Source organism: Sus scrofa, chromosome 10 (genome assembly GCF_054392235.1).
Source record: "Sus scrofa isolate SSC_HxYL_T2T_F1_AM1 chromosome 10, Sscrofa_HxYL_maternal_Yorkshire_Landrace_v2.0, whole genome shotgun sequence".
In the NCBI taxonomy this organism is placed as follows: domain Eukaryota; kingdom Metazoa; phylum Chordata; class Mammalia; order Artiodactyla; family Suidae; genus Sus; species Sus scrofa.
In genome coordinates, this window is record NC_139392.1 from 48523552 (window position 1) to 48548297 (window position 24746).

At 36.8% G+C, this 24746-nt stretch overlaps 1 pseudogene across 1 annotated transcript in view; it reads left to right on the forward strand.

The window, feature by feature from the left end:
* The window catches only part of LOC146399366 (uncharacterized), an 86109-nt pseudogene that overhangs the window by 10757 nt on the left and 50606 nt on the right, over positions 1-24746 (forward strand). The window lies entirely within an intron of this gene.

The following is a 24746-nucleotide window of genomic DNA, read 5'->3' on the forward strand; positions in this document are numbered from 1 at the left end:
AGTTCTGCAAGTATTGACAAATACATATAGTAGTGTACTCACCATATTAATCAATATGCAAAATATTTTATCACCGCAAGTATCTCCCCATGCCTCTTTGTGTCACCTCCTGCCTGTACCTTGGAAAACACTTGTCTTGGAAAACAGTGACTCATTTCCATTCTAACAGTTTTGTCTTTTTGTCTTCCAGCTTTATTGAAGTATAATTGAGAAATTAAAACTGCATATATTTGGAGTTCCTTCTGTGTTGTGATTGGTTACAAATCAACTGCAGTGACTTGGGTTGCTGTAGAGGCACAGGTTCCATTCCAGGCCTGGCACAGTGGGTTAAAGAAACTGGCCTTGCCATAGCTGTGGCATAGTTCTCAGCTAGGGCTTGGATTCAATACCTGCCTAGGGAATCTCCGTATGCCATGGTTGTGGCCATTAAAATAATTGTATGTATTTAAGGTGTATGATGTCATGACTTTACATATATATATATATACACACACACATATATATATACACATATATACACACATATATATATACACACATATATATACACACATATATATACACACATATATATACACATATATATACATATATATACATATATATATACACACATATATACTGTGAAATGATTACCACAGTCAAATTAACTTAAATATCCCTCAACTCATGTGAATACCTAATCATTTTATTTTTTTTGCTTCCATTGTAAATGGGACTATTTACAAAATTAAAATGAAATTGCTTTTCAAATGATTCATATAGAAGTATATAAATGAAATTATTTTTTGTTGATTTTTGTATCTTGTAGCTTTGTTGAATTTGGTTATTAGTTCTAACAATTTTTGGTAAGGTTTTTTTTCTTTTTTCCTTTTTCTTTTTTCTTTTTTTTTTTTTTTTTTTTTTTTTTTTGCATTTTCTGTATGTAAGGTCATGCCCAGTATTTTGTCTTTTAAATCTGGCTTCTTGTTCCTAGTATCCTGCATTTGAAGTTTATACATATTATTATATTTACCAGTAGTTAATTTCATTGTTGAGTAGTAGTCTAAACTGTATCCCCTGTATCACTGTTTATACTTTTCTCTATTAAGAGATAGTTTCTAGCTATTTGAGATTGTGAATAAAACCGGTATAAATATTCATGTATAGGTTTTTATAAAACCAAGGAAACAAATAATATGACATCATTATTTTCAAAACACTGGATGCCAGAAGCAATTTCCAGTGAACATTGAGCAATGGGAAACAAACAGGTAGGGCTCTAGGATTTTTCCACTTTATTACCTTTAAAATGTTTGTAAGTTTTGATACAGTGAGAGATACCTCAGAAGATCCTGGTAGACTTTCTGAGTTGAGATGGTGCTGAGTGTCTGAGGAAACCAATGAACCAAGGCAGATAGAATTCTGATGATAGAATATTACATAGGCTATACTTGGAGGGTTGAAAGAGAGATTAAGAGAGATTGAGGGAGGGGATGTTGGAGATCTGGAGAGGATCCCCATCAATTCATGGATTTGAGGAAACTGCTAGAGGCTGATGAAAGTTTTACTGAGTTGGATTAGAGAGAAGGGTCCCTGATGCTCACATTGGACCAGGAATGGTGCCTATTCTCACCAGCTAGAAAAATGTGTGGTTCACAGGACCATTGCAATGGGCTGAATATTAGAAAGATTTTGCATCAGTAGTGGTACATAATTAGCCCCTGACCAAGCACTGCTCCAGACCTGCCTCATAAACCATTACAAGAAAAAAAAAATCCCAAAATAAAACATCCAAAAAACTCGTAAGTATTGTGTTTAGAATTTTGTGTTTATATTGATGTGGGATATCAATTTGATTATTTTTGTTTTGATCCCTTGTTTCATTCTAGTATAAAGGTTATGCTGGGTGCATAAGATGAGTTGGGGTATATAATAATTTCCTCCCATTTCTAAAATTATTTAGGTAGGATTGGTACTATTTCTTGTTTAATTTTTGTATAGAATTCATTAGTAAAGCTCTATGGGGATAGAATTCTGTTTAGGGAAAGGAAGGACTCCAAATAATTGATTGTATTGGGTAGTAGATTATTTTAGCTTTACATCATTTTATTAGTGTGTTTATTTAGAAGGTTGTGTGTTTCAAAGCAGTGACAGTTTACTTAGTTGAGAAGTATTTTATCATAAATTCATTTATCATATGCTTTAGTATCTTTTTAAGTTCTGTATGATCTGCAGTGATGACATTTTCTTGATTCTTGATTGATAATTTATTTTTTCTGTATTCTAAATCCACTTTGCTAGAAGCTTATCAATTTTATCAAAGTTTCATTGAACCAATTCCTGGATTCATATGTTTTATAGATATAAACATATTATATATATGTGTGTGCGTGTGTGTGTTTATATAGGGATATAAACATATTCATATGTTTTACATATATCTTCATATGTTTTATATATATATATATAGAGAGAGAGTCTTTTTAAGGCCATGCCTGTGGCATATGGAAGTTCCTGGCCTAGGGGACAAATCGAAGTTGTAGTTGCCACAGCTATAGCAATGCCAGATCTGAGCCACGTCTGTGACCTACACTACAGCCCACAGCAATGCTGAATCCTTAACCCACTGAGTGAGGCCAGGGATTGAACCCATGTCCTCATGGATACTAGTTGGGTTCATTGCTGCTGAGGCACCACAGGAACTCCTCAATCAATATTTATTTCAATGATTTATTTCTCCTATATCCTATTTCTATGCTATAATGTTTTCTGTACTTATTTTATTTTCCTTTTCTAGCTTTTTGACATAGAAGCTTAGGTCATTTCTTGTAATATTTCTTGTTTTCTAATACTTGATTTTAAAGCTGTAAATGTCTCTCTAGCCACTCCTTTAGCTGCACCTAGTTAATATTACATACATAATATGTAGCACAAATTGTATGTAGTTTATACATATAATTCATCAATATCTTTAATATATCTTGTATATATGTATACCATTATTTTTCTCTTGAAATTTTATTTTTCAAAATGTTCATGGTTAAATTAGACTTGTGTTGCTTAATTTGCATATATTTGGAAAATATTATATTTTTGTTAGCAATTTCTAGTTGAATTACATTTTCTTTATTACATATCTATACATCTATCTCTATAGATAGATAGTCTGTATGATTTAAGTCCTTTGAAATGTATTGCAACATTTTGTGGCATATATGTGTGTGTGTGTGTGTGTATATATATATATATATATATATATATAGGTTTTTTTGGTGAATCCTTCATAAGAAGCACATTGAGATAAATACAATTAGTCCCACAAATGTTTCTCTATCTCCACTCTTACATGAACACAAATTTTATCAACCTGCCGCTTGAAAATCTGGGGCAAATTTTGTGACAGACTTTATCTGCATTAGAAACAAGTTTTAAATGATTTGTTCTGAAGTTTGCATTCATAATCTTCTGGAAATGAGGTCAGATGTCATCTGCAAAGACAATTTTTAAACAGTTTTGCCTATTTTGGGGATAATGATTTAAATAAGAAAATTTGTACATATTTCATTTCTACCCAGGCTGGGCTTTTTCCCTTTTGGTGATCTGACCTCTATTTATTCTTTTATAATTTTTTGTAAGTCCTATTATATAAGGTGATTATCTGGAGATAAAGAGTCTACCTTCAAAATTATGACTAAGGTCCCTAAGAATTTAATTAGATAATGATCACCCTTGTAGATGCCCCAAATGAATGACTCAATAATATGTGCTGCAGTTAAACGTAGATAAAGTGTTTCCAGACCTTTGCCCTTACCTCAGAGAGTATTTGCCTGTACCAGTAATGACTTGACTGGCTTTTTCACAAATTAAAATGATTTAATCAAAACAATAGAGTATGTATACCAAATTATTCTTCATCCTCCAAGAAACCCAAAGTTCAACAATATGGAATGAAAACCAGATATTATAACTAGTTGAGAATCAAAACGTGGCAAAGGCTGTTTCACTATTTCAATTTGATTGGTAAAACTCAAATAGCATTTTTTTAATCTAAACAATTCATCCAAAATTTACAACTTTCCCTTCAATCAAAATGTTGATTAAACATTTGTTTGTTCATAGGAGAAATTCTGCCTGCCATGAGTATTCTTAATCTCTGTTCACAATCAAGATTCAAATTTCTTCAGATAAAAGGACATCCATACTCAACTGGAAAATTCTCAAAAAATTGAAAAGTCATATTTTTCTGAAAGAATGACATAAATAAAATTTTCTGCGAGTATGGAAACAGTTCATGGTCCAATGAGGGCGCATGTATCTGGCCCTTTTGTGACTTTGAGATGACATCCGTGCATGAAGGACAAGGGAGAAGCCATCACCACCCAGAATATGGCTTGGATAACTGTCTCCTTGTGTAGGTAACCCAGGAACTGTATTTATACATAAGATTCTGAACTAGGATTTTCATTTTGCAGGAGTTAATTGGTGGTGTGAGAATTTAGTTTTCTAAATGTTCCTCCATCTGACTCTCATGATCAGCCAAGTTAGTTTGTGATGGCCAAGATATGTGGAGATCAACTCTATGATGTAATACTCTTTTTGAATACTTTCATATTTAAAGATCTGGAGTAAACTTACCTTCTCTAACATCAGGTATACTTAGAAACTAATTTCAAGTGTAACAATTTGGGGATATTTTTTAAATTATTTTTGGCAGATATTTCTAAATTTGGGGGGGATATTTTTGGCAGATATTTCTAAATCTCATGATAGGTTCAATTGAGATGTTCTCTAAGCAGTGCTGGTTAATCTGATAAACTCCAGAAGGTGATGTGGCATCTATAGCACTTAACTGAGTGACTTTTTAATTCTGTAGTAAGGAGGCTGTTACTTCCATTCTTTTTTGCTGTTGTTGTTCACACCTGAATTTCAGCATCCTATTATGTTTCTTGGCCGTTTAGATGTTTTCTCCTTTAATTGTTTTCTTTACATGTTTTATAGATAAATAGATGATATATAGATAGATGGATAGATAGATGATAGAGATATATATAGTTTAAATGTTTTTTAATTTTTATTACTCAGTGAATTTATTACATTTATAGTTGTACAATGATCATCACAATCCAATTTTATAGGATTTCCATCCCACAACCTCAGTGCATCCCCCCACGCCCCGAAGTGTCTCCTTTGGAAACCATAAGTTTTTCAAAGTCTGTGAGTTCAGAATCTGTTCTGCAAAGAAGTTCATTGTTTCCTTTTTTCAGATTCCATAGTCAGTGAAAGCATTTGAGGTTGGTGTTTCATTGTATGACTGACTTCACTTAGCATGATAATTTCTAGGTCCATCCATGTTGCTAAAATGCCAGTATTTCATTCCTTTTAATGGGTGAGTAATATTCCCTTGTGTATATGTATCATGTCTTCTTTATCCACTCCTCCGTTGATGGACATTTAGGTTGTTTCCATGTCTTGGCTGTTGCAAATAGTGCTGCAGTGAACATCAGAGTACGTGTGTCTTTGTGAATCATGGTTTTCTCTGGATAGATGCCCAGGAGTGGGATTGCTGGATCAAATGGTAGTTCTATGTTTAGTTTTCTGAGGAATCTCCATACTGCTTTCCACAGTGGTTGCGCCAATTTACAATCCCACCAACAGTGTACTAGTGTTCCTTTTTCTCCACACCCTCTCCAGCACTTATTGTCTGTAGACTTTTTGATGATGGCCATTCTGGCTGGTGTAAGATGGTACCTCACAGTTGTTTTGATTTGCATTGCTCTAATAATGAGTGATGTTGAACATCTTTTCATGTGTTTTTTGGCCATCTGTATGTCTTCTTTGGAGAATTGTCTGTTTAGAACTTCTGCCCATTTTTTGATGGGGTGGTTTGGTTTTTTTGGTATGGAGCTGCAGAAGGTGTTTATAAATTTTGGAGATTAATGCCTTGTCAGTTGATTCACTTGCAAAGATTTTCTCCCATTCTGTGGGTTGTCTTTTCGTTTTGTTTAGGGTTTTCTTTGCTGTGCAGAAACGTTGAAGTTTGATTAGGTCCCATTTGATTATTTTTGTTTTTACTGTCATTACTCAGAGGTGGATCTGAGAAGATGTTGCTGTCGTTTATGTCAGAGAGGGTTTGGCCTATGTTTTCCTCTAAGAGTTTTGTAGTGTCTGGTCTTATATCTAGGTCTCTAATCCATTTTGAGTTTATTTTTGTGTATGGTGTTAGGGAGTGTTCTAATTTCATTCTTTTCCATGTGGCTGTCTAGTTTTCCCAGCACCATTCATTGAACAGGCTGTCTGTTCTCCATTGTATATTCTTGCCTCCTTTGTCATAGATTAGTTGGCTGAAGGTGTGTGGGTTGAGTTCTTGGCTTTCTATCCTGTTCCACTGATCTATATTTCTGTCTTTGTTCCAGTACCATATATGGTTTTAATGATTGTTGCTTTGTAGTATAGTCTGAGGTCTGGGAGCCGGATTCCTCCAGCTCCATTTTTCTTTTTCAGGATGTCTTTGGCTATTCTGGGTCTTTTGTGCTTCCAAACTTTAAAATATTTTGTTTGAGTTCTGTGAAAAATGTCCTTGGTAATTTGATAGGGATTGCATTGAATCTGTAGGTTGCCTTAGGTAGTATAGTCATTTTGATAATATTAACTCTTCCAATCCAAGAACATGGTATGTCTTTCCATCTATTTGTGTCATCTTTGATGTCCGTCATCAGTGTCTTATAGTTTTCAGAGTACAGGTGTTTTGTCTCTTTAGGTATGTATGCCCGTAGGTATTTTATTCTTTTGGATGCAGTGGTAAATGGGATTGCTTCCCTAATTTGTCTTTCTGCTCTTTCATTGTTAGTGTATAGAAATGCCATAAATTTCTGTGGATTAATTTTGTATCCCGTGACTTTGCCAAATTCATGGATGAGTTCTAACAGTTTTCTGGTAGAGTCTTTAGGACTCTCTAGGTATAGTATCATGTCATCTGCAAATAGGGATAGTTTTATTTCTTCCTTTCCAATTTGGATTCCTTTTATCTCTTTTCCTTCTCTGATTGCTGTAGCTAGGACTTCCAAAGCTATGTTGAATAGCAGTGGTGAGAGTGGACATCCTTGTCTTGTCCTTGATCTCAGCAGGAATTCTTTCAGCTTTTCACCATTGAGAATAATGTTTGCTGTGGGTTTGTCATATATGGCCTGTATTATTTTGAGGTAGGTTCCCGTTATGCCCACTTTCTGAAGGGTTTTTCTCAGAATTGGGTGTTGGATTTTGTCAAAGGCTTTTCCCACGTCTGTTGAGAGGATCATATGGTTTTTATTCTTCAGTTTGTTAATATGGTGTATCACACTGATTGATTTGCGGATATTGAAGAACCCTTGCATCCCTGGGGTAAATCCCACTTGATCATGATGTACAATCCTTTTAATGTATTGTTGGACGTGGTTTGCTAGTATTTTGTTGAGGATTTTGCATCAATGTTCATCAGTGAAATTGGCCTGTAGTTTTCTTTTTTTTGTGGTATCTCTGTCTGGTTTGGGTATGAAGGTGATGGTGGCCTCATAGAATGAGTTTGGGAGTATCCCTTCCTCTGCAACTTTTTGAAATAGTTTCAGAAGGATAGGTACAGCTCTTCTCTAAATGTTTGATAGAATTCACCTATGAAGCCATCTGGTCCTGAACTTTTGTTTGCTGGAAGTTTTTTAATCACAGTTTCAATTTCAGTTCTTATGATGGGGCCATTCATCTTTTCTATTTCATCTTGGTTTAGTCTTGGAAGATTGTACTTTTCCAAGAATTTGTCCATTTCTTCTAGGTTTTCCATTTTCCTGGCATATAGTTGCATATAGTAGTCTCTTATGATCCTTTGTATTTCTGTGATGTCCGTTGTTACTTCTCCTTTTTCATTTCTAATTTTATTGATTTGAGTCCTCTCTCTTTTTTGCTTGATATGTCTGCCTAGGGGTTTATCAATTTTGGTGATCTTTTCAAAGAACCAGCTTTTCATTTCATTGATCTTTTCTATGGTTTTCTTTGTTTCTATTTCATTGATTTGTGCTCTGATCTTTATGATTTCTTTCCTTCTACTACCTTTAGGTCTTGTCTCTTCTTCTCTCTGGAGCATCTTCAGATGTAAAGTTAGCTTGTTTACTTGAGCTTTTTCTTGTTTCCTGAGGTGGGCTTGTATTGCTATAAACTTTCCTCTCAGAACAGCTTTTGATGCATCCCATAGATTCTGGATTGTTATATCTATGTTGTCATTTGCTTCTAGGTATTTTCTAATTTCCTCTTTGATTTCTTCAGTGACCCATTGGTTGTTGAGTAGCATGTTGTTGAGTCTCCACATATTTGTGTTTTTTGCAGGTTTTTTCTTCTTGTTGTTGATTTCCAGTCATATAGCATTGTGGTCAGAAAAGATGCTTGATATGATTTCAATTTTCATGAAGTTACTGAGGTTGGGTTTGTAGCCCAGGATGTAATCAATCTTAGCGAACGTTCCATGTGCGCTTGAGAAGAATGTGTATTCTGTTGCTTTTGGATGGAATGTCCTATAAATATCTATTAAGTCCATCTGGTCTAATGTTTCATTCAGAGCCTGTGTTTCCTTATTGATTTTCTGTCTGGATGATCTGTCCATTGCTGTAAGTGGGGTGATAAAGTTCCCCACTATGATTGTGTTATTGTCGATTTGTCCCTTTAAGGTTGTGAGCCGTTGCCTTATATATTGTGGTGAACTTATGTTGGGTGCATAGATATTTAAAATTGTTGTATCTTCTTCTTGGATTGATCCTTTGATCACTATGTAGTGACCTTCTTTGTCCCTTAAAATATTCTTCACTTTAAAGTGTATTTTGTCTGTTATGAATATTGCTACTCCAGCTTTCTTTTGATCCCTGTTTGCATGAAATATTTTCTTCCATCCTCTCACTTTCAATTTGTATGGGTCCCTAGAAGTGAAGTGGATCTCTTGGAGACAGCATATATATGGACCTTGTTTTTGTATCCATTCAGCCAGTCTATGTCTTTTGGTTGGGGCATTTAGTCTGTTTACATTTAAGGTAATTATTGATATGTATGTTCTTATTGCCATTTTATTAATTGCTTTGGATTTGTGTTTGTTGCTCTTTTTTCTTCCCTCCTTCTCTTGCTCTCTCCTCTTCTGGTTTGATGACTATCTTTAGTTTCATATTTGAGTTGATTTTTCTTATTTGTTTGTGTATCAATTGTAGATTTTTGGTTTGCATTTATTCTGAAGTTTTATATGAGTCTATATATATCTGAGATTGTTTGAAGTTGTTATTCTCTTAATTGCAAGTTCATCTCCAGTGTCCTGCATTTGTACCCACCTCTTCTCAGGATTTCTGATTTTGGCGGCATAATTGTGCATGGATGATTTCTTATCTTTACTGTATATATACAGTATATTTCTTATCTTTACTGTATATATACCTTTACTGGTGAGACTTGTCATTTGTGGTATTTTTGTTTCCTGTTGCTGTCTTTTCTTTTCTGCCTAGAGAAGTTCCTTTAGTATTTGTTGTAAAGCTGGTTTAGTGGTGCTGAATTCTCTTAGCTTTTGCTTATCTGTGAAGGTTTTGATTTCTCCTTCAAATCTGAGTGAGAGCCTTGCTGGGTGGAGTAATCTTGGTTGGAGGTTTTTCGTTGAGTATATCATGCCACTCCCTTGTGGCCTGCAGAGTTTCTGCGGAAAAATCTGCTGATAACCTTATCAGGGTTCCCTTGTATGTTATTTGTGTCTTTTCCCTAGCTGCTTTCAAGATTTTTTTTTGACTTTAATTTTGGTCAGCCTGATTAATATGTGTCTTGGCATAGTCCTCCTTGGGTTTATTTTATATGGTACTCATTGTGCTTCCTGAATTTGAGTGAGTGGTTCCTCTTCCATGTCAGGGAAGTTTTTGGCTATTATCTCTTGGAATTTTTTTTCTGTCCCCTTCTCTCTCTGACACCCCTATAATGTGGATATTGGTGCATTTAACATTGTCCCAGAGTTCTCTGAGACTCTCTTCATTTGTTTTCAATCTCTTTTCTCTTTTCTGTTCTGCATCTGTAATTTCTACTAATCTGTCCTCCACCTCGCTTATTCATTCTTCTGCCTCCGGTATTCTGCTGTTAGCTGCTTCTAATGAATTTTTTATTTTAGTTACTGTATTTTGCATCTCCTTGTTTAAGTTTTATATCTTGTATCTCTTTGGTGAGTGTTTCCTGTAAGTTATCCATCTTTGCCTCTAGTTTATTTCCAGCGTCATGCATCATCTTCATCATCAACAGTCTAAAGTCTTTTTCCTGGAGGCTGAGACACTCCTCATCACTTAGCTGATTTTCTGGGAGTTTTTCTTTCTCACTCATCTGAGGTATAGTTCTCTGTCTTTTCAGTTTTATAGATTTTTGGTGTGGTGACCTTTTTACAGATTAGAGTTGTAGCCTCTCTTACTTCTGGTGTCTGCCCCTCTTGTGGCTGAAGTTGGTATGGAGGCTTGCTGTTGGCTTCCTGATGAGAGGGGCTGATGCCTGCCCACTGGTAGGTGGAGCTGATTCTTATCCCTCTCATGGGTGGGGCTTTGTCTCTGGATGGGATTAGGGGTGGCTGTGTGCCTGGGGGTCTTTACATAGCCTGTTTACTGAGGGGTGGGGCTGTGATCCCACCTGGATTGTTGTTTGCCCTGGGGCTTCTCAGCACTGACTGAAGAATGGGGCCAGATTTTCCCAAAATGGCCACCTCCAGAGAAAGGCACATTTATGAATATTCCCGAGAGCTTTTTTTCCAATGTCTTTCCCCCACAAACAAGGCAAGGGGTTGAGAACAGAGAGGTGGGGATGGTTTGCATCTGGGGCTGGGCCAGAGGCCCCATGCCAACCTCTGTGGCCCTAGGTACAGTGTTTTCTCAGTCTCCCCCCACTCAGCAGGGCTGGTGGAGTAGGGGTTGGGTTGGGGAGTTAGGCATTGGGGAGGGAGCAGCCAAAATCATAGTAATTAATAGAACAACTAGACAAAATGTTAGAAATCATTTAAGTTTTAGTAACACTATTAACAATCCTGTCTTAAAATAGCATGTATAGAACTCTTCTCATTCAGAGTACACATCACTAAAAGCACAGCTAGGCCGATGCTAAACATAACAGTTCTAGTGCATAAACTAAATCTTAAATAATTTTAAAAGTTTAAATCATATTAGTATGACATCTGACCACAAAATCATTAAACTAGAAATAAACACAAACATATACATACCCAAATATTTAAATATTAAAATCCATACTTTAAAACTACACATCAAAAACAAATCACAAGGGATATTAGACTATATTTTGAAATGAAAGATTATAAAGTCACAATGCATTAAAATTGACAAGATGTACTAAAATAGTGCTTGAAGAGACATTTATATCTTTAAAGCTCATGTTTAAAAGGAAGAAAAGTTTCAAGTGAATAACTTAAATTTGTGTTTTAAAAGAAGCTAGAAGAGAGGATTTCCAGTTGTGGCTCAGTGGGTTGTGAATCTGACTAGTAGCATGAGGATGCAGGTTTGATCCCTGGCCTCACTCAGTGGGTTAAGAGTCCAGTGTTGCCATGAGCTGTGATGTATGTAGCAGATGTGGCTCAGACCTGGTTTTGCTGTGTATGTGGTTTAGGCTGGCAGCTGCAGCTCCTATTGGGCCTCTAGCCTGCAAACTTCTAAATGCTGCAGATGTAGCCCTAAAAAACAAACAAACAATACCCCCACAAACCTAGAAGAGAAAAACAAAGCAAATGCCAGCAGAAATAAGGAAATAATGAAGATTAGAGTGAAAATAAGTAAATGAGAAAACAGAGAAACAGTGCAAAAGTCAATCAATCCAAAAGGTGGCTGTTTGAAGAGATAAATTAAATGGCTAAATCTGGAGTTCCCGTCGTGGTGCAGTGGTTAATGAATCTGACTACAAACCATGAGGTTGCGGGTTTGATCCCTGCCCTTGCTCAGTGGGTTAACGATCTGGCATTGCCATGAGCTGTGGTTTAGGTCATAGATGCCACTCGGATCCCGCGTTGCTGTGGCTCTGGCATAGGCTGGCATCTACGGCTCCGATTAAACCCCTAGCCTGGGAACCTCCATATAACGCAGGAATGGCCCAAGAAATGGCAAAAAGACAAAAATAAATAAATAAATTAATAAATTGCCAAATCTTTAGCTAAACTGACTATGAAAAGAAAGAGAAAAGATAAAACCTATTAGCATCAGATATAAAAGAGGTAACACCACTACCAACAATACATAAATTAAAAGTATTAAAAAGAATACTATGAGTAACCTTAGGCCAATATATTAGATATCTTATATCAAGTGGACAAATTCTGAGAAAGACCCAAAATATCAGAAATGACACAAGAAAATATTAAAAATCTGAGTAATCCCATGACAGGTAAATAAATTTTATTAGTAATTTAAAATTTTCTCATAATGAAAAGCTCAGGTCCAGATGACTTTCTTATTGAATCCTATCAAATATTTAAAGAACAAATAACACCCATTCTTCATAAACTCTTTCAGAATATAGAGGAAGAGCAAATCTACCAATTCACTCAATGAGATCAATATCATCTAGATATAAAAGTCAGACAAAAAAATCACAAGAAAGGAATATCCTTCATGAACCTACAGATAAAATCCTCAACAAGGTATTAGCAAACAATCCATCAACATATATCATGGGAAGAATTTAGCCCAAAAATGCAAGGTTGACTTAGCATACCAAAATCAATCAATGACATTTCAGCACAAAATTTGGAAACTGTGATTCCCATACTCAAACCAAAAAAAAAAAAAAAGAGCTGAACAAACTTAAAAAAACTTCTCTTCTTAAGTCCATCACAAGACAAAGCATTGCTCCCAAAATTGAGATATAGAGAGGAGAATAGAGAAACACAACTAACCATAGATGCCCAGGAAACAGAAACCTCTGTGGACACCAGTATCAGGGTATAAAAAATTAAAATGTAATTGTCAAATTTGCTGGAGGCTCACTGTGGACAAGTTTGAGAGTTAAAAACAGCAGGGCAGATCAGTCTCAAGGGAGACCCCAAAACTTTTTTATCTCTGGGAGTCCTACCAGGCTCTCAGAGTGAATATCTGAGAAAATTCCCCTCATGCTTCCAGAAAGAGAGGGAAAGGAGCCATTCTGAAAAGCACATACAGCATTCTGTTCTCAATAAGGTCTTCCATCCAGAGAAAATATTTTGCCAAACCATAACCAATGGGGACTAATTGAACAGGGGACAGAAAATAGCCAACTCCACCTTCACTGAGTCTTCCACCTGGAAGAAGGAAAATACCCAACTCCAGGCCCTCTAGTCTACCTGTCCCACCTAAAGGTGGAAAAAGCTAAGATCAACTTGTGAAGGTCCACTGCCCAGGGTCACAGGATCACTAAAAAACTTAAGCAAAAGCCTAGAGACCACTTCCCTTCCCTCTTACAACTTACTACCCCATCAGTAAGGCTCCTGTTTACTAAAAAGAGAGTACAACTTGAAGTTCCCATTGTGGTGCAGTGGAAATGAATCCAACTAGAAACCATGAGGTTACAGATTCGATCCCTGGCCTTGCTCAGTGGGTTAAGGATCTGGCCACGCCATGAGCTGTGGTGTATGTCCAAGACACAGCTTGGATCTGGTATTGCTGTGGCTGTGGCATAGGCAGGCAGTTACAGCTCTGATTGGAACCCTAGCCTGGGAACCTCCATATGCCATGGGTGTGGCCCTAAAAAAAAAAAAAAAAGCAAAAAATATAAAATAAAAATAAACCTGTGTTTTCCCACCTCATCTTTATTTAAATTAGTCTTTATTCTTCCAAAATCCAGATTGTTTATATCTACCTACCATTTATAGCATATATGTAACTAGCCTATCTCTGTCAGGTCAACTTATTTAATTTTTTTGCTGTGCCAGCAGCAAGGTATTTAATTTTGATTACTGTAAGATGAATACCAACAAGACTGATGAGGACTGTCAGCAGCTTCTGTAAGGATGATGAGGGTCTTATCAATTTCTTTTCTCAGAGAAGGACATTTGATTGGCTTCAGTAGTGTAATGACTCAAAAACACTTGTGAGATGGCTGAGAGAAAATTACGATTTCAAAGGTGAAAGCAAACAGTTTCTATTTCAGTCTTTTAAACAAAGAACTCAACATGTCCATTTTATTCTCCATTTTCCCCAATACCTAAAAAAAAAAAGTATCGAATCACATTTTAGTAAGATTCAGATTCCACATTGTTTCCCTACATTCTTGCCCTGATCCCTCCTGTAATATAAGTTCTGTTCAAAACTTCATTATCAAAGAGGATGGCAGAAAAATGGCAGACTCAAAAGCTCTAAGCTTTCATTTTTTTTCACAGAAACTTCTTTTTAAAATCAGAAACTGAAACAACTTTGTGAGAATTCTGGAAAACGGTAAGATTTTACAGCAAAAAACAAAAGGCCCAACAAGAAAAATCATCTTCAAAATAGAAGGAAAATTATATGGCATTTGTACACACCCTCATGACAATAGCTTTCCAGCGTAGTGTCAGTCCCTGTCTCTAAATGGTTCCCAATTCTTCCCTGTGAACTGAAGGAAGCAGATTTTACTTGCAAATTATTGTGTGTATCTATTCTAACCTATCTAGGGGATACCCAATTGCTGATGCAAGATGTTTATCTCTGTCTTGGTTAACTGATGACTCAAGTACAAAAATGATGGGCACTACTTATAAAAGCTACACAATGACTACAAACAGACCCAAAGATGCCTATGGCAAGAGATTCAAGGTGAAGACATACGAAATACCATGTAAGGAGTGGAGGAGAAACTAGGGTGGGACTATTTGGGAAATTAGGACATTCAAAATTTGTGGTGTGTCCTGGAGAATTTAGAAAGTATGCACAAGCTCAGGCAAGATACGTACTCAGAAAAGACCCAAGAAGGATTTAAGCTTTCACCTTGGGCTGATTTTTAGGTTCAGAGCTAGGCTAGATAAGTGATGAAGGAGTGCTCAGCAGAGCCAACCTGTAAATATTAGGAAGGCCCTTAGTATTCAAATAAATCTGTTCCAATATTACCTGAACACAAGCTAAAGGAAGAGAGAATTCAGTAATAAACAAAGGTAATGTCTTTTGAAAAAATAGTTTTGAAAATTCTCAAAACAGACAAATACAGCCTTCAACAATAAAAAAAAAGCAAACTTTGGGGAATGGGGTGAATCTGATTTCCTTAGCTATGACATTATAATAGTCAAATGCCCAATTTTAAGCAAAAGAATCGGAAGCATGCAAATTAACAGAAAAACATGGCTCTTAGGAGGAAGTGAATAATTGACAGTAACCAACTTTGACGAAGCCCAAACATCAGATTTACAAGTCAGATATTCTAGTTTATTTATTTATTGCTTTTTTTAGCACCACACCTGTGGCATATGGAGGTTCCCAATCTAGGTGTCAAATCAGAGCTACAACTGCCAGCCTACACCACAGCCCCAGCAATGCAGGATCCAAGTCACATCTGCAACCACAGCTCATGGCAATGCCAGATCTTTAACCCACTGAGTGAGGCCAGGGATCAAACCCACAACCTCATGGTTCCTAGTTGGATTTGTTTCCACTGTGCCGTGAATGGGAACTCCAAGGCAACTATTTTAAAACCATTGTTTTACATATATTTAAAAGACTAAAGGACAACAAGAAAAAAGAACTAAAAGGAAATCAAGAAAACAATATAAATGAGAATATCAACAAAAAAGATAGAAATTGTTTTTTAAAAGAACGAAATTCTGAAAAGTACAGTAACTGAACTGACAAAAAAAATCAAGATAAATATCTTTTTTAAAAGCCTAGCAGATTTCAGCAGGCAGAAGTTTAAAGAATTGGCCAACTTGAAGATAGGACAATTGGAATTATTTATTCTGAGGGATAGAAAGAAAATAAAATGAAGAAAAGGTAGATAAAGATGATAAAGTAGGAGGACATAGAACTTAACCTCCCATCATGAACACATCAAAATATATCTACATATGGGACAATTCTCACTAAAAACTAATTGGAAACTATCAGAAAGACTGCTGTACCATCAATGCATTAAAAAAAAAATCCACTTGGAATTGGATAAGAATAGAAGGGAAGTGATAAGGGTGAGACTTGTGCCCCTGAGAGGAGGAAGCGAAGAGAGATTACACAGGCAGAGATCCTTCCTGGGGAGTGAGTGGTTTGAGCTACATATTGGGTGATCCAGGGGATCAAACACCGGGAAGATAAGTCTGCCTGGTTGGAGAGCTGGTTGGATTAACAGAAGGACTGTGGGAAGTTTGGACTCAGTTGTGAGGAATGCACGCATGCTTGCTTACCCCTGAAACAAGGCAAAAAATGTGGATTGAAACTGTACCAGTCACTGTCCAGTTGTCCATGACCACTCCAGCACACATGCACCTGAACCAGCAACCACTCTGTCCCCCTTGCTTCACAATTTATCACCACTCCAGGGGAAGGGCTACCTCAGCTGAAGAGAGAGCTCAGCTGTCAGGGAAACATGTGGCTCAGAACTGCAGCACCATCTGAATAGGGCAGGGGCAGCCATTATTAGTGCTTACACAGGTACCACATCAGAAATAATATTGGTGTCTGAGTGCAGCTGGACCACCATAGCCAGAGCCTTGACCCATGCCAAGCACCTGAACCAGCCCCTCCTGCTCCAACACTGCACATCTCTGGAGTGAGAGTACCAGTGTTAGGTGGGAAGAGAGAATACACTTAGAAGGGAGCCAGCTTGAACTTGACATTAGGACCCAAACTCTACCCCATAAAAGGTTGTGACAGCCACCAAGCAGAGGGAACACCCTGGCTCACATTTGGGCTCTGGACCTAGATCCTACATTTTTAGCTACACTACCTATCAAGTTGATGGCTGGCTACATTCACTAGGGAAAGACATGAATTAAGTGCAAGACAGACAAATCCATCTATCCCACCAAAAATACTAGGCATAGGAGTTCCTGTCATGGCTCAGTGGTTAACAAATCCAACTAGGAACCATGAGGTTGTGGGTTCAATCCCTGGCCTTGCTTAGTGGGTTAAGGATCAGCATTGCCCTGAGCCATGGTGTAGGTCACAGACGTGGCTCAGATCTAGCATTGCTGTGGCTATGGCATAGGCCAGTGGCTACAGCTCTGACTAGACTCCTAGCCTGGGAACCTCCATATGCTGCAGGTGTGACCCTAAAAAGACAAAAAAAAAAAAAAAAAAAAAAAACTAGGCACATACAGATTGTATAGGGACACTCCCACAAAAGAACACCACTTCAAGCTCACAATAGGTAAATTGCACCTACTTTCATAGAGACAGAAAATTAAGGAAATTGATAAGGCAGAGGAATGTCTTTCAATGAAAAGAGCAAGGGTAAACCCCTGAAAATCAATTAATTAAATATATTTCATTAAATATCTATTTAAATAATTAGAGATAAATAATTAAATAGATTAAACAATTATCAAAATGAAGAGTGTTAGGTTTGCTGAGGGAGGAATGTGTTAGGCCAAGTTGATAAAGCAAGAAAGACTTATTAAGACATCCAAAGCAGATGGGCTGAGCTCAATATGATACCATCAGTAACTATGGGAAGATGCTAGGCTTATAAATGATCTGTGGCAGGAGTTTATGGTGGGAACAGAGAAGAAGGAGGAGTGGAGGGTCAGGGAGAGGGAGGGGGTCGAGTCCCAAGGCATTTAATCCCTGTAAGTGTTAATCTACAGTTGTTTTTCACAGGCCATTGTTTCTTGCTGCCCAACTTGGGCATCCACTTTCTGGGGAAAAGGTGCACCAGGCCATACCCATGTCCACAGCAGGTCTCCAAGGTGAACAGCCACATTTGGCAGAGGGGGGGAATCTGTCACCATCCTTCTGGGAGCCTATCAAAGAGTTTAAAGCTTTAGTAGTAAGAATGCTAACTGAATTAGAGAAAAAATTAAATGAGCATGGGGAGAATTTTAGTAAAACTAGAAAATATAAAAAAGAACCAGTCAGAATTGAAGAATACAATAACCAAAATAAAAAATGTTAGAAAAAACTAACAGCAGACTAGATGATAGAGAAGAATTAATAAATGATCTGGAGGATAGAATAATAGAAAACACCCAATCAAAAGAGAAAAAAAATTTTAAATGAAATGAGAACATTTTAATGGATCTCAAAGACAACATCAAGCCTATCAACATTCCCTTTATAGGGGTCCCAGAAAGGGAAGACAGACAACAAGGTCAAAAATGTATTTAATCAAATTATGGCTGAAAACTTCCCAAATGTAAAGAAGGAAACATATCCAGGTACAGGAAGCACAGAGGATCCCAACAATATGAACCCAAACAAATCCATACCAAGACATACCATAATTAAAGTGGGCAGTTCCCATCATGGCTCAGTGGTTAATGAATCCGACTAGGAACATGAGGTTGCAGGTTCAATCCCTGGCCTTGCCCAGTGGGTTAAGGATCCAGTGTTGCTGTGAGTATGGTGTAGATCGCAGATGTGGCTCAGATCCTGTGTTGCTGTGGCTCTGGCTTAGGCCAGCAGCAACTACAGCTCTGATTAGACCCCTAGTCTGGGAACCTCCATATGCTGCCAGTGCAGCCCTAGAAAAAGACCCAAAAAAAGACAAAAAAAATATAATAAAAAAATAAAATGGCACAAGTAAAGATAAAGAGAGAATTGTAAAAGCAATAAGAAAACAACCCCATACAAGGGAACCCCCATAAGGATGTCAGCTGATTTTTCTACAGAAATTTGGCAGGTCAGGAGTGGCATGATATGTTCAAAGAGCTGAAAGGGAAAAACCTGCAATGTAAGGTACCCTATACAGCAAGATGATACTTAGAGTAAAAAGAGAGATAAAAAAATGTCTCAGACAAGCAAAAACTAATCCAGTTCATCAATACTAAGCCAACATTTAAGGAAATGCTAAATTCTCTTCATGAAAAATAAAAGTGTACAACAAGAAGCAACTATCTATAAGGAAGGAAAAAGATCCACTAGTAGCCAAGTATATAGTAAAGGCTGAAGGATCAGCCAGTTAAATAAGATGCTACAAATATTAAAAGTCAAAAAAATTGTAAAATCAATAACAATTAAAATAACTTCATGATGAACATGAAGTTGTCAAATATGACATCAAAAAACACAAAGTATGGGGGAAGAGTGGAAAATGTTGATCTTTTAGAATGTGCTTGGATTTAAAGGACCACCTGTATCAAATAAACAGATACAGTCATGGGTCAACATATATGAATACCATAGCAACCACAAGAGAGGAAGGAACACAAATATACCACTAAAGAAAATTGTCAGAACAAAGAAATTAAAAGTATGAGAAAAGAATAGAGAAGAACTACAAAAACAACCAGGTAACAAGTAATAAAATGGCAGTAAGTACACACCTATCAATAATTACTTTAAATGTTAATGGACTAAATGCTCCAATAAAAAGACATAGGGTGGATGGTTGAATAAAAATGTGACCCATCTATATGCTGCTTTCAAGAGACTCACTTCAGAGCAAAAGACAGACTGAAAGGATATGAAAAAAATACTTCATGCCAATGGAAATGAAAATAAAGCTGAGTAACAAAACTCATTTCAGACAAATTAGACTTTTAAATCAACTCCATAACAAAAGACAAAGAATGGGCATTATTTAATAATGAAAGCATTAATACAAGAGGGGAATATATAACATTCGTTAACATATATGCACCTAATATAGGAGCACCTAAATATTCAAAGCAAATATTAACAGACAGAAAGGGAAAATCTGACAATACAATAATAGCAGAGGATTTCAACATTCCACTTAACATCAATGTGTTCATTTATCAAGACAAAACCAATAAGGAAACACTTGTCTTAAATGATGCCTTAGACCAGTTGATCTTAACAAATATCTACAGGATATTCCCTAAAAACAAGAAAGCACATTCTTTTCAAGTGCACACAGACCATTCTCCAGGATGGATCACATCCTAAGACACAAAACAAATTTCAACAAATTTAAGAGGATAGATACTATATCAAGTTTTTTTTTTTTCTGACCCCAATAACATGAAAATAGAGGTCAATCACAGGAAGAAAAATGGGCAAAACACATGAGAAGTAAACAACATGCTGCTAAAAAAACCAATGTGCCAATGAAAAAATCACAGAGAGGGGTCTGAAAATACCTCAGGAAAAGTAAAAATTAAAACACAACATTCCAAAATCTTTGGGACACAGCAAAAGCAGTTCTAAGAGGGAAGTTTATAGCAATACAGGCCTAACCCAAGAAACAAGAAAAATCTGAATCATACCTACCATATAAAGGAATTAGAAAAAAAAAAACAAAAAAAAAAACTCAAACAAGCCCAAAGTCAGATAAGAAAGAAACAAATAATAATAAAGAGGAAATTAATGAAATACAGACCCCCCCAAAATGGGAAAAAAAAAAAAACTATTTTCTTTAAAAAAATGAATAAGCTTTTAGCCAGCTCATTAGGAAAAAGTCCAAATTCTTTAAAAATTTGTGATTAATTTCTTAATAATTGTGACTAGTGAAGCTCAATTCACTAATTACCAAAGAAATGCAAATCTAAAACACAATATAAGATACCGCTTCACATCTGTCAAAATGGCTATCCCCAAAAAGACCACAAATAAAAAAATGTTGGTGAAAATGAAAAAGGAACATTTTGTACACTGTTGGTAGGAGTGTAAATTTGTAAAGCCACTATGGAAAGCAGTATGAAGATTCCTCAAAAAAATTAAAAAAGGAGATAATTTATAATCCAGCAACTTCATTGCTGGGTATATATCCAAAGAAAATGAAAACACATATTAGGAAGGATAAATGCACCCCAATGTTCATAGGAACATTACGTACTATAGCCAAGATATGGAAGCAACCTAAATGTCCAACAGATGAATGGATAAAGATATGATATGTATATACAAGAGAATACTAGTCATCCACAAAAAAGAATGACGTTTGCAAAAATACTGGTGGACTTGGAACATACTATGCCTGGTGAAATAAGTTATGCAGAGAAAGACAAACGCTGTATATCATTGATACATGGAGTTGAAAAAACAGTCATGAATATAACAGTCATGAATATAACAGTCATGAATATAAAACAGTCATGAATATAACAAAACAGAAACATATTCACAGTTATAAAGAACATCCTAATGGTTACCACTGGGGAGAGGGAAGAGAGGAGGAGCTAGATGGGGTAGAATATCAAAAGGTACAAACTGCAACATATAAAATAAATAAGCTATAAGTATATATTGTATAGCACAGGGAATATAGCTAGTATTTTATAACTTTAAATGGAATATAATCTATAAAAGTAATTGAATCACTATGTTGTACACCTGAAACTCATATACTATTATAAATCAAATATATCTCAAATGTTAAAATGTTGCAAAAGTTTTTCATTTTTTATTTATTTATTTCATCTTTTTGTCTTTTCTAGGGCCACACCCGCAGCATATGGAGGTTCCCATGCTAGGGGTCTAATCAGAGCTGTAGTCACTGGCCTACACCACAGCCACAGCAACACCAGATCTGAGCTGCGTCTGCGACCTACACCACAGTTCACGGCAACGCCGGATCCTGAACCCATGGAGCAAGGCCAGGGATCAAACCTGTGACCTCATGGTTCCTAGTCAGATTTGTTAACCACTGAGCCACGATGGGAATGCCACAAAAATTTTTTAAATTAAATTAATAAAATAATGTTTCATGTTAGTTATATTTACAACAAAATAAATAAATAGATAAATGGATACATAAATAAGATTTGAAAGAGGCAATCAGTCAGCCAGATTTGACCTGAAAGCCAGAGCTGCTGAGCCCTGGTGATTTGTGTGATCACAAGCAAGTTGTCTAGTGTCTCTCTTCCTCAGAAGGTTGTGTGAAGGTTAAAAGAGTTAATACTTAGCATTTAAGATAACACTTGGAATACATTAAATATTCAATAAATGCTAGGTGTTAATATTATCAGTATTGTTCTCAGTAAATTTTAGAACATTTGAGGATTTGAGGAAAGAGATGAATCTTGTCTTTTCACATGAACACATATGAAAGTTCCCTTAGATCACAAGCACAGAGGCAGTGGCTTAACTAGAGTTGCTAGACTCCTCTGCCCCCAGCTGCCTCCTGATGACATCTTCAGTAGAGTTCAATGGTTAAGAATAGGAAGTTAGCTCAAGGGTTCTGAGCCTGGGAATATACAGCTATCAAGAGAAGGCTGGAAGAACTGGAAATAAAAGGGTGATGTTCTCATGAGAAAACAGGAGGGTCCCAGAGCCACTCTGCCCAGTAACAATTTATCTAGAATCTCCAGTGCCAGGGTTCTCTGAGAGTTCAGTCACCAACAATGCCAAGGCCACAGCCAAAATAGGCATGCAGGATAGACATCTGATCACTTGGGCACAGCTGGCATGACAATGCAGGCAACAGAGAATACAGAAATGTTATTCAGGAGGATCCACTACCTGTTATTTGTGCTGTATTGGCTATAATTTATTTTCCTTTTTCTTTTTTCGCTTTCTTAAGGCCACACTTGTGGCATATGGAAATTCCTAGGCTAGGGGTGTAATCAAAGCTGTAGCCTCTGGCCCGTGCCACAGCCACAGCAATGCAGGATCTGAGCCACATCTGTGACCTACACCACAACTCATGGCAATGCTGGATCCTTAACCCACTGAGCGAGGCCAGGGATCGAACCTGCAACCTCATGGTTCCTACTCGGAACTGTTTCTGCTGTGCCACCATATGAACTCCTGTATTGGCTATATAATTTCTCTCTCTCTCTTTTTTGATTCTATGGCATTTAAGGCCTTGATCTGGAGAGATACCCCACAAGGGGCTAACTAATTCCTAGAGATAGAAAACAATACCCTTCAAGTGTACCTTTGATATAAAAACTAACAAATCCATAGACAACATTCCCAACTGTCTCCTTTAAAAAATAGACGCAAAGCCAATATTCCCTCTTTCCTAAATCACCCCAAGGAAGGATATTAGACAACTAGGGATCATCCTTATAGCCTAAATCACACCAAATTATTCGAACTAGCCAATCTAGGTTACTTGGTGTACCTACCTTTCCTCACCCATTCTGATGGTCATCTAGACCTTTAGAAAAGAGAAATTCAGCAAGGGATCCTAAGAGTGCTGGACATAGGTAGTTGGCCACAAACCTAACAACTGGACTGATTTTTAGAAACTTTTTCAAATGATTGAGACCAAGGAAGAAATACAATTTGACTCATGAGCAAAAGCGTGAGTTGTCAAAGTGATTCGTATACAGTCCTGGTCCAGTATCTTGAGTTAGCTGTCTACTTAGCTGTCATTTTTTTTTTTCTCTTCTTGGCCTGGTGATGTTGGTTTTAGAATAAGAAAAAAGAATTGCAGTTCATTCAGGAGGAGGCCTCAAAACCGAGTCTCTATCAAAAACTAAGGTGTAAGAAATTATGACCTATCTTTTATATTAGCATTCCATAGATTAGCAAACTTATAAATACTATTTATAGTTTCTAGAAAATGTGCTTTTTTTAAAAAATGAAAAATATCTTAATGGGTGCCAAGCATACATATTAATAATCCTAAATATTTTTAGCTACTCTGTAAAAGGAAAGTCTATGTTCAGTAATTAATATTCCAGTATCTTATTTGGAAATGACTTGGATTTTTAATGATTTTTCATCATTTAACATAATTTAGCAAAACTCAAGTTACCAACATCTGGAAAGACTATTTCCAAAATATAATTATAGAGTTTAACCTAAAAGCTTTTAATTCATTTACCTCTACTTTATTTGCTTAAAAGTTTCATCATACCAAGTTATTTTTCTTGCTAACAAACTTGTAACAAATAACAAGATCTTATTTGCTTTCTAATAAACCTAGGTACTATAAAAGTATTATATTTAATGTTGATAACTCTAAAAACATGCCTATAATAACTAAACCAAAGAGATAACATCTTTAATACCTGATATTAATTCAACACTGCATATTTGCCAGATTATGTGACCCCAAAATTCATTCCAGCCAGTTTCTTTTATATTTCTGAGTATTAATATAAATGCTTAATTTCCTATAATCCAATTCAATAAATAAAGCTTTTACAAATTAACTTTGGGAATAACAAACATCTACAACACAGAGGTATACAAACACAAACAGATACAGACACCCTCTAATTTCTCTTTTTTTTTAAGCATGCTCGTATTATGGTTTTAATAGGTGTACATGAACTAGTCGATATAAATTATAGATTTATGATTCTATACAGTCAGTGCGACATACACAGAGAGGCTGTATGTCTGAGAGCGGGTATGCAGTGTAGGCGGGCGTGGGGCCCTGGCAGCGCCCCCAAGCTCTCCAGGCTGGACTTTCGCACAGCGGCCGGTGAGGAAGGGTCTGGGACAGGAGGCCACCTCCTAGCCAGGAAGCCAAGTGGAGGACCTGAGCCGGCGGCGAAGCTCGGGGGCTGGAGGCTCAGAGACGAATCTTTCCCACCCTCCATCCTTGTCCACACCTCCAGCTGCAGCTCTGTGGCCCTAAAATAGGCCAGACACGCGGGGCCGTTAGTGCTGGTCTACTGCGAGTCCCGGACCCTGGGATGGGTACCTTGATCCCCGGCCCAACGCCAGGTCCAACCTGCATCTGGATGGAGCTAAGGTATGCTCGGCCGCGCCCAGCTCAGAGGGGGCCTTTAG